At 60.3% G+C, this 13,845-nt stretch overlaps 1 protein-coding gene across 1 annotated transcript in view; it reads left to right on the top strand.

The window, feature by feature from the left end:
• PTPRN2 (protein tyrosine phosphatase receptor type N2) overlaps window positions 1-13,845 on the top strand; it is a gene marked incomplete at both ends in the record, with an annotated part of 716,654 nt that overhangs the window by 302,074 nt on the left and 400,735 nt on the right. The gene's annotated exons all lie outside the window — the stretch shown is intronic.

Here is a 13,845-nt window from a genome sequence, read left to right as displayed (position 1 = left end):
TGGCACCTGTGCCCCGTGTGGTCTCCTCGCTGACACCCATCCTCCCCGTGGGGCTCAGCTTTGCACGCGTCTGTCTCTCACGCTTGCGGACGGACGGGGCACTGCCTCGGGCTCTGTCTACGTTCTCCCCCTTTCCACCCCGGACGGACCCTCCGAGGCCGGAGGGTCCGGCAGCAGGTCAGGACGGCCGTCCCCGTCCCCAAGGGCGATTTTAGAAGTGTTTTGGGTTCAGGAGAGACAGCCCAGGAAAGGGAATTTGAATCCAAGGGAGCCGTTTGCATTTTGGCAAAGGAGAAGCTGCGTCTTACGTCTGACGAGGAAATGCGGAAGAGCTGGGGCTCTCCGGGCGCCTCCGACCGACGCCCTTGCGTTTGGGGTGTCTTCCTGGGGAAGGACGTGTGCATGACGAGATGGGGGAGAAGAGCGGCTACCAGGCCGATGTGGGAGACGGGGAGGCCTCTGTCCCCATGGGCCGCGGGCAGCTTGTGCGCAGGCCGGTGAGAGCCCTACCATCCCACATGGGGGCCCTGGAAGGCCAGCTTCTGTGCCGAAGCTTTGGTCCCCTGTGCTCTCGGCCCTGGAGAGGTGAAGGTGGCCGCGGCCCGGGCTGTCGGGGGCGGGGTGCTGCACACCAGCGGCACCCGGGCGGCCCTGCGACAGAGCAGGTGGGAGGTGACGTTGGCCCGGGAGCTGTGAACGGAGCCGTGGAAACCCAGAATGGGAATCGAGGGAGAAGCTTGCAGGGCTGGGGCACCGAGACCTCGCCGGGGTCGGGGGGAATGTGCGGCAAGGAGAGCGGGCCTCCCACGGCCCCCGTGTTCTGAGACGGACAGGCTGGCCCTGAGTTTTCTGCAGTGTTTTCTTCCCGTAAAGCTCTTGCCTGGGACACGCCCACCAGCGATGTCACAGACGGGTCTCTGCTGGCCGACGTGTCTCCTGTGTCACGGCCTGAGTCGCGGGCAGTTCGGTGCGGCCACCGCTCCAGGCACAGCCCTCATGGGGACTCAGCCCGATGGCCGTCAAGGGGAGGGCACCCGCACGGCAGGCGTGGTCCTGCCGTCTCCTCACTGGCCAGCCGTTAGGGTTTGCGGAATCCGAGTCTGGAAGAAGGCTCGGCCATCCGTCTTCTGAAGGCGCTCCGGCTCCTGGGGGTCGTGCGCGAGCAAAGGGAGGCCTCATGCGTGGGCAGACGACCGCCCCTTCTGTGACACTCGTCTCTCCCAGTCAGGTGTCCAAAGCGAGAACCAGGTGCTTTCAGAGCTGCCATGGCGGGGAGACGGCTTTTCCCATCACGAACTTGAAAACGTACAAACCCACACGCTCAGGAGTGACATGCTGTTCGCCGGGGGTCAGCGTGCTGGGAGGGAAGCGTCACCGTGAGCCACAGGGGCAGTCCCGTCGTCCTCCCGCACCTGCACGCACACCCCTGGCTGCCCGCGGAGCCCCTCAGAGCTGCGCCGGGGCCGCGGGGCCCATGCTGGTCGCCGGGAAGACCGACGGGGACGCGGGGCCGGAGCTGGGCCCGAGTCGTTGCCGGTTTTCCCTTCCTTGTGGGAGCAAAGGAATCACAGTGGGATTGTGGACGGTCTGTGGTCGTGGCGTCTGCAGGTTTACTCGGTCCGACTCTCAGGCCATGTCTCGGACGATGTGGTCGAACTTTCTGTCAGAAAGCGTGGCTGCCGTCTTCTAGGGGTTCTTCCTGAAGGCGACGAGTCGCCGCGACGTCACCACTCATCTCCTCCGTTTGTGTCAAGAGACCCCGCGCGGTGCGTGGGTCCGAGAGTCGGGTGTGGGGCCACAGCCGGTGAGGAAAGTGTCGCAGCTGCTCATGTGGCTCGGGAGACGAAGGGAAACCGCGTGGTTCCAAATCTGCGGTCCCGCCGGCGGAGCTGGGAGCTGTGGGCGTGTCGGCGACAGGAATGGTGAACCGCGGCCCCAGCCGCCGCCGAGCTCCGGCCTGGCCCGTCTCCGGGCGCCCCCGCCTGGGACCTCGGCTCAGACTCGCTGGGCCCTGCCTTGTGGTCCCCGAAGAAGGGAGGAGATTCCAGACCCGCCCGGGGTGGTCCCCCATGGAAGTCACGCGCCGTCAGTTTCCCGGGCGGGTTGTTTGCCGGCGAGAGACGCGCGGCTCGGCGCGCGGCCAGACTCCCGGAGCCGCGAGGCCCCGCTCCGTCCGGAGGGAGCGCAGACGGCGTTAACCGAGTGGGCCTCCGAGCCCGTGAGCTCCGACTCTCAGAGCATCGTGACCCGAACAAGGCTTTTCCTGTAAACGTCCCGTCCTGACTCCCTGCTCACTGCCTCCTCCTGGGAGCCACAAAATTCCATCCCCCCAGACTCGGCAGCTCCTGGCCCCCCGCCCTCCCTCCGGGAACTCTGCCCGGCGCTGCTCGAAGCTAGCGACCTTCCCCGTCCAGCTCGAAGCTCGTGACCTTCCCCGTCCAGCGGCTGCAGCAGTGGCCTGAGGCCGCTCCCTTCTCCCAGGGCACTCCCAGGCGTCTCATCCTCCACGACGCCGCCCGGCCCGTGCTCCGGCGCCGCCTCCCTGGTGCCCATTGCCTTGGGAAGGAGGCCTGGAGATCTGTCAGCAGCTTCGCCGTTCCGGGGGCCCCAGGACCATGCTTCCTCCTCCAGGGCTCATGCCGGGGGCATACCAGACCAGACCACCTTCCCCGCCTCCCCCAGCTGGGAGCCCTCCCGACCTGGCCAGTCCTCGCGGCTGCCCCCGTCCTGCTCGTGGCAGTCGACCGTGTGGGCAGCTGCCGGGACCTCTCTCGCTGGAGGCCCTGCACCCTCCGCTGTTCGCCAGTCTGGTACGCACCCGGAACCCCAGCAGATTTCTCCGTCACCTCAGTCTTCTCTGCAGACCTGGTGGTTTCACTGCTCTTGGGGTGGAGGCCCCAGCTGGGGGCTCTGCGGACTCGCCCTCTCCCTGCCTGCACAGGCTGCCTCCCCTCCCCGCTCCACACCTGCCTCCTTCCCGCTCCTGCCCTACGCGGGGCTGTCACGGCCTCGGGGGTGTTCATCCCACTCGGGAGTGCTGCCCCGCACGCACTGGGAACTCCTCCTCCTCCCTGTCTGCGGGGAGCCCCCAATGCCCCAGGCTGAGTCAGGGCCCCTCAAAAGTGAGCCCCGCCCCTCCTTCCTGAAGCCTTCTCTCTGGCCACCGGGAAACCGCTGAGGTCGCAGGGTCGTACCCCCTCCCGCACGCAGATGGACGCTCCTCGCAGGAGGCCTGCTCTGGTCCTTGGCCTCCCCTTCCAGGGCTGCCAGAGGACGTCCAGGACCTGAGAGCAAGGGAGGCGGGTTCTGGGACCGTCACGACATCAGCGAGTTGAAGGAGCGCCACAAAGCGGCTTATGGTAAATTCTAAGAAACTGGATATAATGACGTGAACATTGTTCCCAGGCAGTTTGAGAGTCCGATTGTCGCAGTTTTCAGAAGTTCTGACAACACGGCTCCCCCCACATCGGTGTCGGGGGCACCGTCACCCCAAGAAGGAGGCACCGGTACGAAGTCCTCTAGGTGCCCAGGCCCCTGTCTTGGGACCTGCGCCCCGTGTCCCCGAGGCCTTGGGCTCACAGCCGGTTTGTCCCCAGCTTCCTGGTCCCACGGGCTTCCCTGACTGTTCCGTCTCATGTCCTCTGTGAGGCAGCGGCTGGTCTGGAGCAGGTACAAGGTAATGGCCAGGCCCAGCCTCGCCCCATCCACCCCCCCGTCTGCTCCCACCTCTCCTGCTGCTTTCGGAAGCCCCACTCTCTCGGGACCGTGTTGTGAAGTGCGAGGGTCCTCCTTTCTCACAGCGCCCAAGCGGCACCAGGAGTCGAGCCTGCGTCCGCCCTGCCGTCGCATACCAGGGCTGCGTTCGCGGGTGTCGTCTCGGGACCCACACGAGGCGCACCTGGCGCCGGCTGCCGGCCTTTGATGCCTGACTCCGCAGCACCCTTCTGTCTCATCGGTTGGTTTTAGAGTGAGGGGTTGGATTGTGATGTCTGTTACTGGCTGGGATTCTAGGAAATTTCGACCTTGTCTGACCTCTAACTGTGGTGGTGGACAACGTGGAAAACACCGTGGTGGAGCGGATGTGGGGGCCTCAAAGACCCTTGCGGGGCCTCCTTGACCAGCGGGCTTGGCCACGTCCAGCCAGTCGGAAGATGCCGGGAGAGATGACGCTAGCCAGGGAGGGGCTCTTCCGTGGTCTCGGATGGTGGTGAGCCCCCTTGCCTGCATCTGATGCTCTCTGTTGTGGCAAAGGGTGAAAGGGGTGGGGGCCGGCAGGGAGGAAAAGGGGACATTGGAACAGCCCCGTGCATCGGACCGAGGCTGGCGCCTGGGCTTCTAACACCGTCCACTCCGTGCGTGCTTGTTGTGCAGGTCGGTTCCGCAGCTCAGCCTGGATGCCTGAAATGCAAGCGGGTCTCAGAAGGTTCTGACCATGGTGGGACTCGTCGGGCCACAGCGACCTCTGAGGCAGCCAGGGGTCACCATCAGTGCCCCTCTCTACATCTGTGTCTATACCTGCATCTCCCCACGCACACGTGCCTCTACACCCATGTACACTGTCTACCACGTCTGTGCCGGCTCTGTCTCCATCAGCATCCCTGCGTCTACACCGGCCTCGGCGTGTCTGCCTATGCCTCTGCAGTGCATTTGCTCATCCGCCTGGGTCCGTATCCGTCCACGTCCGTCGTAGCAGTGTTCACGTGTCTGTGCCGTGTCACCGTCGGGTCAATACCGGTGCACCCGCGTCTGCACCTCACCCACATTCAAACGTGTGCTCGTCTCATCACGCGCGTCCGTCTGCACGACATGCACACGTGTGTCTCCACGTCCACACCTGCATCTGCCCCCGTCTGCGCTCAGCCTTCACGCCTGCCTGTTGGTTTCTGCTGTGTGCTCTCGTCTCCGTCTGTGCCCACGTGCCTGCTTCCTCACCTTCTGTGTCCCTTACGTCTGTACCTCTCTGTCATCGTGGCTGCCAGCCCGATTTGGTGTCGGACTTCTGTAATTGTTGGGGAAGCTTTGCTTTTCCTCTTTGGGAAAAAAGTCCAGAGCAGACCTCTCCAGGGGCCTCCAGAGCCCGCCCACGGCAATTGATTTTTGAAGAGTGTCATCTGCTTTGTAAGTCGACCTCCAATTAAATCTGTCTGAGTTAAGCCGTTTAGATATCACTGCTACATGCTGCATGGGAGGGAGTGAGAACAAAGGAGAAAAGTGTGAGAAGAAGAGACTTGCTGGACTGTCAACGTAGAAGTAAACCGCGGATGACGAGCGAAGGAGAATGAGGGAAAGTCGTGCCCTGACGCAGCGCAGCTCGGACCCCCGGCTACTTGAGACGGGGACATGGTCTTACCAGAAGAGCTGGCCACAGGCCACGGAGTTCCAGCACAGCGTCCTGGATTCTGGTGGCGCAGACGCCCCTTGCAAGCTTCAGATCAACTTCGCGGCTGTTACTTCGAGCTCCGTGGTGGGCTGGTGGGCGGGAAGGAAATCACCTTCCAGAGAGAACCGCACTTGCGCGGGGCCTGCCCCAGCAGGAGCCCGGACGTTTGAGGAGCTGGAGTAAGGCCTGGGAGGCCGGGGCAGTCAGCGGGGGAGAGGCTGGTGAGGCCTCGGGGCCCAGCAGGGATCGGGTCCTTGCCCCTAGCAGACATGGGACACCACCAGGGGACAAGCAGGCAAGTGGTGTGGCCGCGGTCCCACTCTCTGAGATCCCTCTGCTGCTGAGTGGAGAAGGGATGCTGAGAGGTGCGTACAGTGACGGGGGGGGACACCGGTCAGTAGGAGTGCCGCTCACCGAGCCATTTCCTCAGCTCTGTTACCCGCCTTGCTGTCTCTGCCCTGTGAGGCTGACCTGCAGAATGTCATCCGGGCTATGAACTGGCCTGGACAGTTCGCTACAGTTCCAGACTGTTCTACCCACGGGGCTTCTGGCAAGGTCCAGTGGGCTGCACTGCTGTACCCACTCTGCACACTCCGTGGACTTTTTATCGTGAGTGGATGTTGCGCTTCATCACGCGCTTTTCCCGCCCCTGCTGGGGCGATCACGAGCTGTTACCCCGCGCCGTGTGAACGCGGCGCGGCACGCGGATCGATCCACAGGTGCGGAACCGCCGTTGCGGCGTTGGAATAAATCCCACTTGATCGCGGTGTGTGGTCCTCTTAACGTCGTGTTGAATTTGTTTGGCTCGTATTTTATTGATGGATTCTGCGTCTACGTTTCATCAGGGAAATCGTCCTGTAGCTTTCTTGCCTTGCGGCCTCCCCGTCTGACTGGTGCCAGGACCACGCCAGCCTTGTGAGAGGAGCTGGGCAGTGTTCCCTCCGCTGCCGTGTCTTGGAAGAGTTGGAGAAGGGTTGGTTCTGATTCTGCTTAGGGTGGTTGGTAGAGCTCATCTGCGGAGCCTTCTGCTCCGGACTGTCTTTCCTGGGAGGCGTCTGTTCACTGGTCCCGTCTCCGTGCTTGTCTGCGTCTTCAGACTTTCTCTTTCTTCACAGTTCAAGCTCGGTGGGTTGCTGTTTCCAGGAACTTACCCTTCCTTCCCGGTAGTCGGTTTGACAGCGTGTGATTGTTTGTGGCTTTTTTTATGACCTATTGTATTTCGGTGGCATCAGAAATACTTCATTCCTGATTTTATTTATTTGAGTTCTTCTTTTCCTTGGTAAGTCTAGCCAAAGATTTATCTATTTTATTCATCTTTTCAAAAAAAAAAAAAACCAAAACCCGTTCTTAGCTTCAATTATCTTTTCTATTGTCTTTCAGTCTCGGTTTCGTCTGTTTCTTCTGTTTCTTCTTCTGCCGACTTTGGTCTTCCTTTGTGCCTCTTCTTCCAGTCTCTTGAGCTGGACGGTCAGACGGGTCTTTCGAGGTCCCTCCTTTTCCTCGATGCGGGCCGTCATCACCGTGAGCCTTCCTCTTAGAGCTCTGCTCTGCATCCCACACACTTGGGTGTGTTACGTTGCCAGTTTCACTTGTCTCAGGTATTTTTTATTTCTTCTTTGATCCATTGGTTGTTCAGGAGTATATCATTTATCTCCATATATCTGTGAATGCTCCAGTTTTCTTCTTATAATTGATTTCTTGTTTCATGTCATTGTGACCAGAAAAGATGCGTGATATGATCTCAATCTTCTTAAATTGGTTAAGACTTGCACGTGGCCTGTCACGTGATCCATCCTGGAGAACGTTCCATGTGCACTTGAGAAAAACGCCTGTCCTGCGGCTGCTGGGTGGGAAATCCTTCACGTACCTGTTCAGTCCTCTTGGTCCCTGCTGTCACTGTACCGCCTCTCGTCCTCCCTTCAGACACTTGTTTATGTATTCAGGGACTGCGACGTTAGACGCATAAATATCTACAGATGTATCTTCTTGTTGAACTGACTTATTCATTATTGTATGATAATTTTTTCCCTCTCATTAACAATCTTTGGCTTAAAGTCTGTTTTGTCTAACATAAGGTTTCCACCCCTGCTCTCCTCTGGTTTCCCTTTTTATGGACTTTCTCCATCACTTCATTTTAAGTCTGTTGGTGTCCTCAGTGCTGAAGTGAGTCTCTTGTAGGCTGCGTGGAGCTGGGCTTTGTTGGGGTTTTTTCCTATCCATTCAGCCACCTGTGGCTTCTGATTGGAGATTTTAGTCCATTTACATTTAAAGTAATTACTGATAAGTGTGGGCTTCATTTTCCATTTAGTAAATCATTCTCCGGCCGTTTGGCGATGCCTTTGTTCCTTTCCCTTTCTTTCCCCCTCTGTGATTTGATGATTTTCCGGGGCGGTGTGCCTCCCTTTCTTTCTCTTTCACTGTTGTGTATGCATTATAGGTTTTTGCTTTGTGGTTACTGTAGGTTTACATGGAGGACCATATGTTTAGAACAGCCTGTTTCAAGCTGATAACAACTTTGAATGTGTGCGAATGCTCTACATGTTTGTATTGTCTTCCTTATTTTATCTTGTTGACGTCAATACACTTTCCGTAAAACTAACTCTAAGACATTGTGTACTTAGATTTGTATTAAGCTGTTGGCAAATATTATTTCCAAAAATTTAGAGAAATAAATATACTTACGGTGAGAAGTATAGTCTCACCTTGAAGTGGTTGGAATACAGCAGTTTTTCACCAATTGATTTTTTACCTGTGAAAAACTGGTGGCTGCCAACAACTCTAGTAGCCCGAGTAATTCAGGGCTGCTGGGGGCTCTGGGTGAGCTTGCATGAGCTCCAGAAGCCGGTGGCCTCAGCAGTCAGAAGAATCAGTTTGGTTGCACAAATTACCATGAGCTCACTCTCTCGTTCTGCAGAAAACTGGGTTGTATTTCCCTGCAGGAGAGAAAGGTGGTACTGAATCAAAGTTGGGATTTGAATCATGGCAGCTCCTCTCTGGTCGGGTGGCTCTCCGCAGCTCCGTCACCAGCTAACAGAACCGGTTTTCTACCTTTTCATCTCTCGTCATTCCCATGAGGACTTTAGGACACCGTGAAAGTCCGCACATCTGTGTGAAGCCTTGAGGCCATCGTGGAAAGCGGGTACTGTCGCTCATCCTGTGGGCTTCCCGCCGAGCGAGTGTATGAATGCTTCGGACTTTCTCCGCTGGGTCCCGAGGGGCACCTGACTTCACAGCGGTTCCGCAGACGGAGTCACATGTTGCTGAGCCTCAGCGTGAAAACACGTGAGAGCGGATGGCCTGGAGCTTTGGCGAAGCCTCTCGGCCACTAGGTGTCGAGGCAGGCGGTGGGACCGAGCCGCAGGCACGCTTGTGCCCCTCCCGCCACGGCAACGCCAGGCGTCCAGGCAATCAAGGGGACAGCTGTCACAGCCCCACAGATGCAATTGCGTGCGCCATATCCGTCCATTGATTTTTGAGATTAACTCCAACTGCTCTCTAAGGAAGTTCAGACCATGAAATGACAGGTGATGGCCCCGTATTGTAGCAATAAGATAGAAATAGCTGCATGCCCATTTTGAGCACGATCGGCACCCTCTTACTGGTCTGACTGCTGACCGGACCCGCTGCTGTCGGGAGGCACCTCCGTTCCACGCTGCCGCCCGGACAGCCAGCTGCGGTGGCCGCGGGATGGGCTGGGGCGCTCGTCAGGCGGCTGGTGTGGTCAGGGCTCTCCTGCGGGGGCAGGCGGGGTCGCACACATATTCTGGGGATTTCATCGTTATCTTAAGGCCGTTATAAATAATGTCGTTACGGATCCAAGTGTTAGTGGTGCGCGTTACGGGCTGACGAGTGCAGGGTCAGTAGACACTAGAGAGGCTCCGGTGGGGCTGGGACTGATGAGAAAGCCTCTGAGGTCACCCTTGGGTCTACAATAGGCTCGAGCACGGAAACCTGGAATCTGCTCGCAGACGTGGTTGGGAAGCTGGTTTATGCTCGGCGCGGGGCCGTGGGCTCTGCAGGTACAAAGGGGAAGACGTGTCTGTGCCGTCACCGAGTCTGCAGTGGAGCCTGGAATAGGGTTAAAACCTGTGAAGCAGTTACGAGACTTTCCGTCACAGGGGGTGGCCTGAGTGCTTCTGCCTCAAAGCACAGGGAGTTTTAGGAAAAGGAGGGAGCCTCACGGGCCAGCTGGTGAGAATGGGTGAGGCCTGGCCGGTGGTCCGCACGAGGGGAGGAAGCGCTTTGTGGCATCATGGTTGTGGGGCGTACAAGGTGGGTGTCTGGGCCGGCTGGAGCCGAGGGTCCCTGGGAGGAGGGGGCGTCACGGCGCAGACAGGCCCCCATAGTGTCGGTGCGGGAGCACGTGTCATCGCCACGACCGTGACGAGTTCTCGGGCCAGTGCTCCTCTCAGTATGCTTGTCTGCACGGGAACGTGCACCTGCTCTCTTCTCTCAAGCACACGCGGGGGTGTGTGCACCAGAAGCTCTTGTGTCTGCGTGTGTGCGTGTGCACGCCCGCGTCGGTGGTGTGTGTGCGGACCCGGGGAGCCCTCGGTGTCTCCGGAGCCTCCTCTCCCAGGCCACGTGCGGGCACCTCCCGGGACTTCAGCTCCCGAGTCTGTTCCGGAGCACCGGCTTGGGAAGGAGCCATCAGTGTCGTGGCCTCACGGTCCCGGGGAGGTCCCTGCGCATCTCCCACTGGCAGCGTCCTCAGCGGGACGCAGACACATTTGCAGGCCAAGCAGGTCCTGCGTGACGACAGGCTCCGACCATCCAGCCTGGCCTGCCGACCCTCACGTGGGCGGCGTGTCATGAAGGAGCGGGGTAGCAAGCTGGCGGGGCCACGGGGGCCACCATCATAGCAGGTAGCATCAAACCGAGCTTCCTCTCTCCTACTCCTCTCCGAGTAACTGTCACCTGGTGGCCCATTTTCCTGGATTCAACCGTCACTGCACTCTGGGCTGCGGGGCTGCAGCCGCCCTTGAAATGAAGCCCCTCTCCCGGCCACACGCGTGTGCTCCTATAACCCGGTCTAATTTCGGAGGTAGTGGGGCGCAGGGCTGAGGCCTGGTGGTCGACCGTGCTCAGATGTGGAAGGGATCTTGCTTCACTTCTGCCCCGAGGATTTGCAGGGGTGCTCTGGGGTCACACAGAGACGTTCAAGGCTGGGGTGGGAAAGGAGTAAGGGGGGTGCGGGCAGTCACCTGTTGCTGGGGTCAGGACCCAAGTGCATTTCCAGAGTGTCTGCCCAGTGCCCTGGGACCCCCGTGCAAGGGCAGGATTTCTCCGGGCGGCCCCTCGAGCTGTTCCGTCAGGCGTGTTTGCTTGCTCAACCCTGGGTGGACACCACTGGCTCCTCTCCTCACGGGAACGCAGCCCAGCGGCTCTTGGCTTCCTCTCCGGGGCCCTACCGTCTGGTGGGCTAGACGTGCTCTGTCCTACTTCCTGGGGTTCTGGTGTTCTGAGCCTGTGGCTCTATGAGCAGGTCGTATTCACCCCATGAGCCCTCCGACAGGTAGGAGGTGGCTTCCTTGGTCCCACCTTGGAGAGACCGGGTGTACCCGCTCGTCGTCTACACGGGCCGAGCCACTCTGGCTCTGGGCTCCAGCTGTGGTGTCCCCCCGGCTCCCGCAAGTGACCCGAGCAAGTGACCCGAGCCCTGGTTCAAGGGCAAGTGATTGTTTCTTGATCCTGGACTCACAGGAAGACGACCTTGAGAAGCCGGTGAAAGGCGCACAGCCGGCCCCTCCCTTGAGAGAGGGGTGAAGAGGGGCGTGTTCTTGGGGGCTTGGGGAGGAGCCTGGAGCAGTTGCTCCCTGCAGCCCCGGCAGGAGAGGTGCTGCCGGCGGCCAGGCTCAGGCTGGTGGTCACACAGAGTCGGGGCTGGAGAGCCGGTTAGGTTTCGAGAGCTTCCTCGATTTACGCGGTGACTCTTGTCAGCCCCGTGGGACTGCTTTGAGAACGTGCATTCCGGTGATCTCCAGCGTTCGACGTTTTGAAACTTTCCTGTGTCTTCACACATTTGTGCCGCCAACCCTGCATCACACCTGCTCGTGTCCGAGTGCAGGGCGGCGTGGTGCCGGGACCGCAGCCCAGACCCCACACGCTGGGAGCCTGCTGCTTGGGGTGCTTTGGGCGCTGGCGGGGGCGGCTGGGCTCCCGCGTCCGGGCCTCGCTGGGCTGCGGTCATCGGCCTGGCCTGGGAGGTCGCTAGGGAGGCACCGAGTGGGTGCTGTGGTGGTGGGTGGGCACAGGCAACGGGCTCCGCTGGCCTGAGGAGGCTGGGGTCTGGCCCAGGGGATGTGGGCTCCATACGTCAGGGTGGCCCTGGCGCGCTGTAGGCCTCGTTACACCTCATCATTCGCTTCTGCAGACGCTGGTGGTCCACCCGCCCTGCACTGGTTCTGGGGGAGCCTGGTTCCTGGAGTATTGGCCCCCCGGGAGTCACGGTGAGCAGGGGCACCAGAGCTGTGCCACGAGGGCCTTGCCACGAGGGCCTCGCCAGCAGGCCTCTAAGCACTGCTATGAGGCCGGGGCCCACGTCATGGGCCAGGGCTTGGTGCGGCTCTGGTTCTCTCCAGATCTGACTTGTAAGGAGCACACCTTTCTGGCATCGCTGCCCTCCTCTTCCTGAGTCTGCACACCCCACCGTGGCCTTTCCCCAGTGTGGCTCAAGGTCCCCACAGACTTTCTTTACACGCAGGCCTCCTTGGGGCTCTGGGCCAGCTGAGGAAGGGCGGGCTGCCGCCTGCAGTTCCGAGTGGACAGGCAGGGAGAGATGATGAAGACACAAAGGTTCCGGGTGGACCCCTTCCCCTGTCGGGGTCTGACCTCCTGGGGGCCACGAGTGTGGGCTCTGCATGATGGCCGGAGGGTTTCTAAGTCGGGTCGGGTGACATGGTCAAAGGGTACACTTCCACACCACGTGCCTATGCTCACCTGAAAATGTCTTCCAGTTTTCCAGTGTGATGGGGAAAGCCCCCGTGTTAGGAGGCTTGGAGGACTTGTCTGTCCTTCTTGGAAGGGTCCCCGGCCCTGGGGATCCTGCTCTTTCCTGGGAAGCGGATGGGGGGCAGAGGCTCTGATCACAGACCTGCATCGGGTCTCTCCCTTCTCACTTTAGGGCAGAACAGCACCCCGCAGGTTGGCAGATCTAGAGCAAGCCCGTGGGGTACGGGGAGCAGGTCGGGCTGTGGGTAACTAGCCTCCTGCAGAAACCGGCGTCCCCGGGCAGAAGCCCCGTCCTATCCCCGTTGAGAGAAGGCGGTGGGGGTGGCCAGGTGCCATGGCTTATGACCAGCCTCTCCTTGGAGGACGGGCATGTCCGTCCCACTATGGCTACACGTGCATGGGACTCCCCGGGAGGGTTGCAGGGCCGGCCGGCAGCCTCTGACCCCAGCCCACGTCTCCGTCTCTTCCTGGGGCCTCCAAGGGCCCTCGACTCCTCGTTGCTGGCTCCGTCCCCAGGGACTCCTGCTGTGGCCGCCCCTGTGGGCCGCCCTCCGCCTGCTCCCGGCTCAGGTGCTCCGTGCGGGCTCTGTCCATTCGGATGTGTCCCCTGGAGAAGTCCCGACTTCCTTCCCACTGCTTCTCTGTCTCGCAGGCTCCCAGGTCACCTCCTGGGGCCATCACACACCTGTCACTTCTCCCAAGCCCACAGGCCCTGCTGCCCCCTCCTTCCCAGGGCCCGGGTTGCTGGGGCCTGGTTGGCTCCTTGCACCCTGTACCCCAATGGTTCTTGGAGCCGCAGTGACCCTGGACCCTTCCCAGCTCACCCCGTGCCTGTCCTTCCCCTCTGAGGACTCTGGGGACACTGGATTAGGAACCGCCCTATGATCTCATCTCAGCATGATGGTCCACAGTGACCTCTCTGTACATGAGGTCACATTCTGAGGTTCCGGATTTGGGACTCGAACACGTGGCGCTTGGGTGACAGGGTTAAAACCACAGCCACACGTGGCCTTGCTGCCCGGGTACGGCTGGTGCGCAGGCCCAGGGAGGCAGGCCCGTCTGTTTGCAGCTGCACCGAGCTCGTCCCCTCACACGCCGGCTGAGAGAGCGAGAGGCCAGCTGGGAGGACTGTGGTGGCCGCGCCCAGGTTTTATATGACGACAAACCGGAATATTCCCCGAAAGGCGAGGCATGATGTACACAGCTGTGTGCTGGGACTCGGGACTTGTCCCTGGAACTCGGGTCTGCACAGAGACTGCGGGGCCGTCCCTCCCGTGGGCCTGGGGCTCATCGCTCCCGAGCACCCCGGCCCCTCCTGGGGGTTGCTGTGGATCTGGGCCCCATGCTGACCTTCTGACGTGTCCCGTTCACCTCTTTCTCACCAGCCCATGAGAAACAAACCCATTTAAAAACCCCTCCCCTTTGTGCATTTGACGCCCATCCTGAAACCCGATTTTCAGCATCTGCTTCCCCTCCGACTCCCATCTTTTCTCCCTCCTTCCCGGCAGCCCTCC

The sequence above is a fragment of the Martes martes genome, assembly GCF_963455335.1.
Source record: "Martes martes genome assembly, chromosome: 11".
Lineage (NCBI taxonomy): Eukaryota > Metazoa > Chordata > Mammalia > Carnivora > Mustelidae > Martes > Martes martes.
This window is presented reverse-complemented; position numbering and strand designations above follow the sequence as displayed.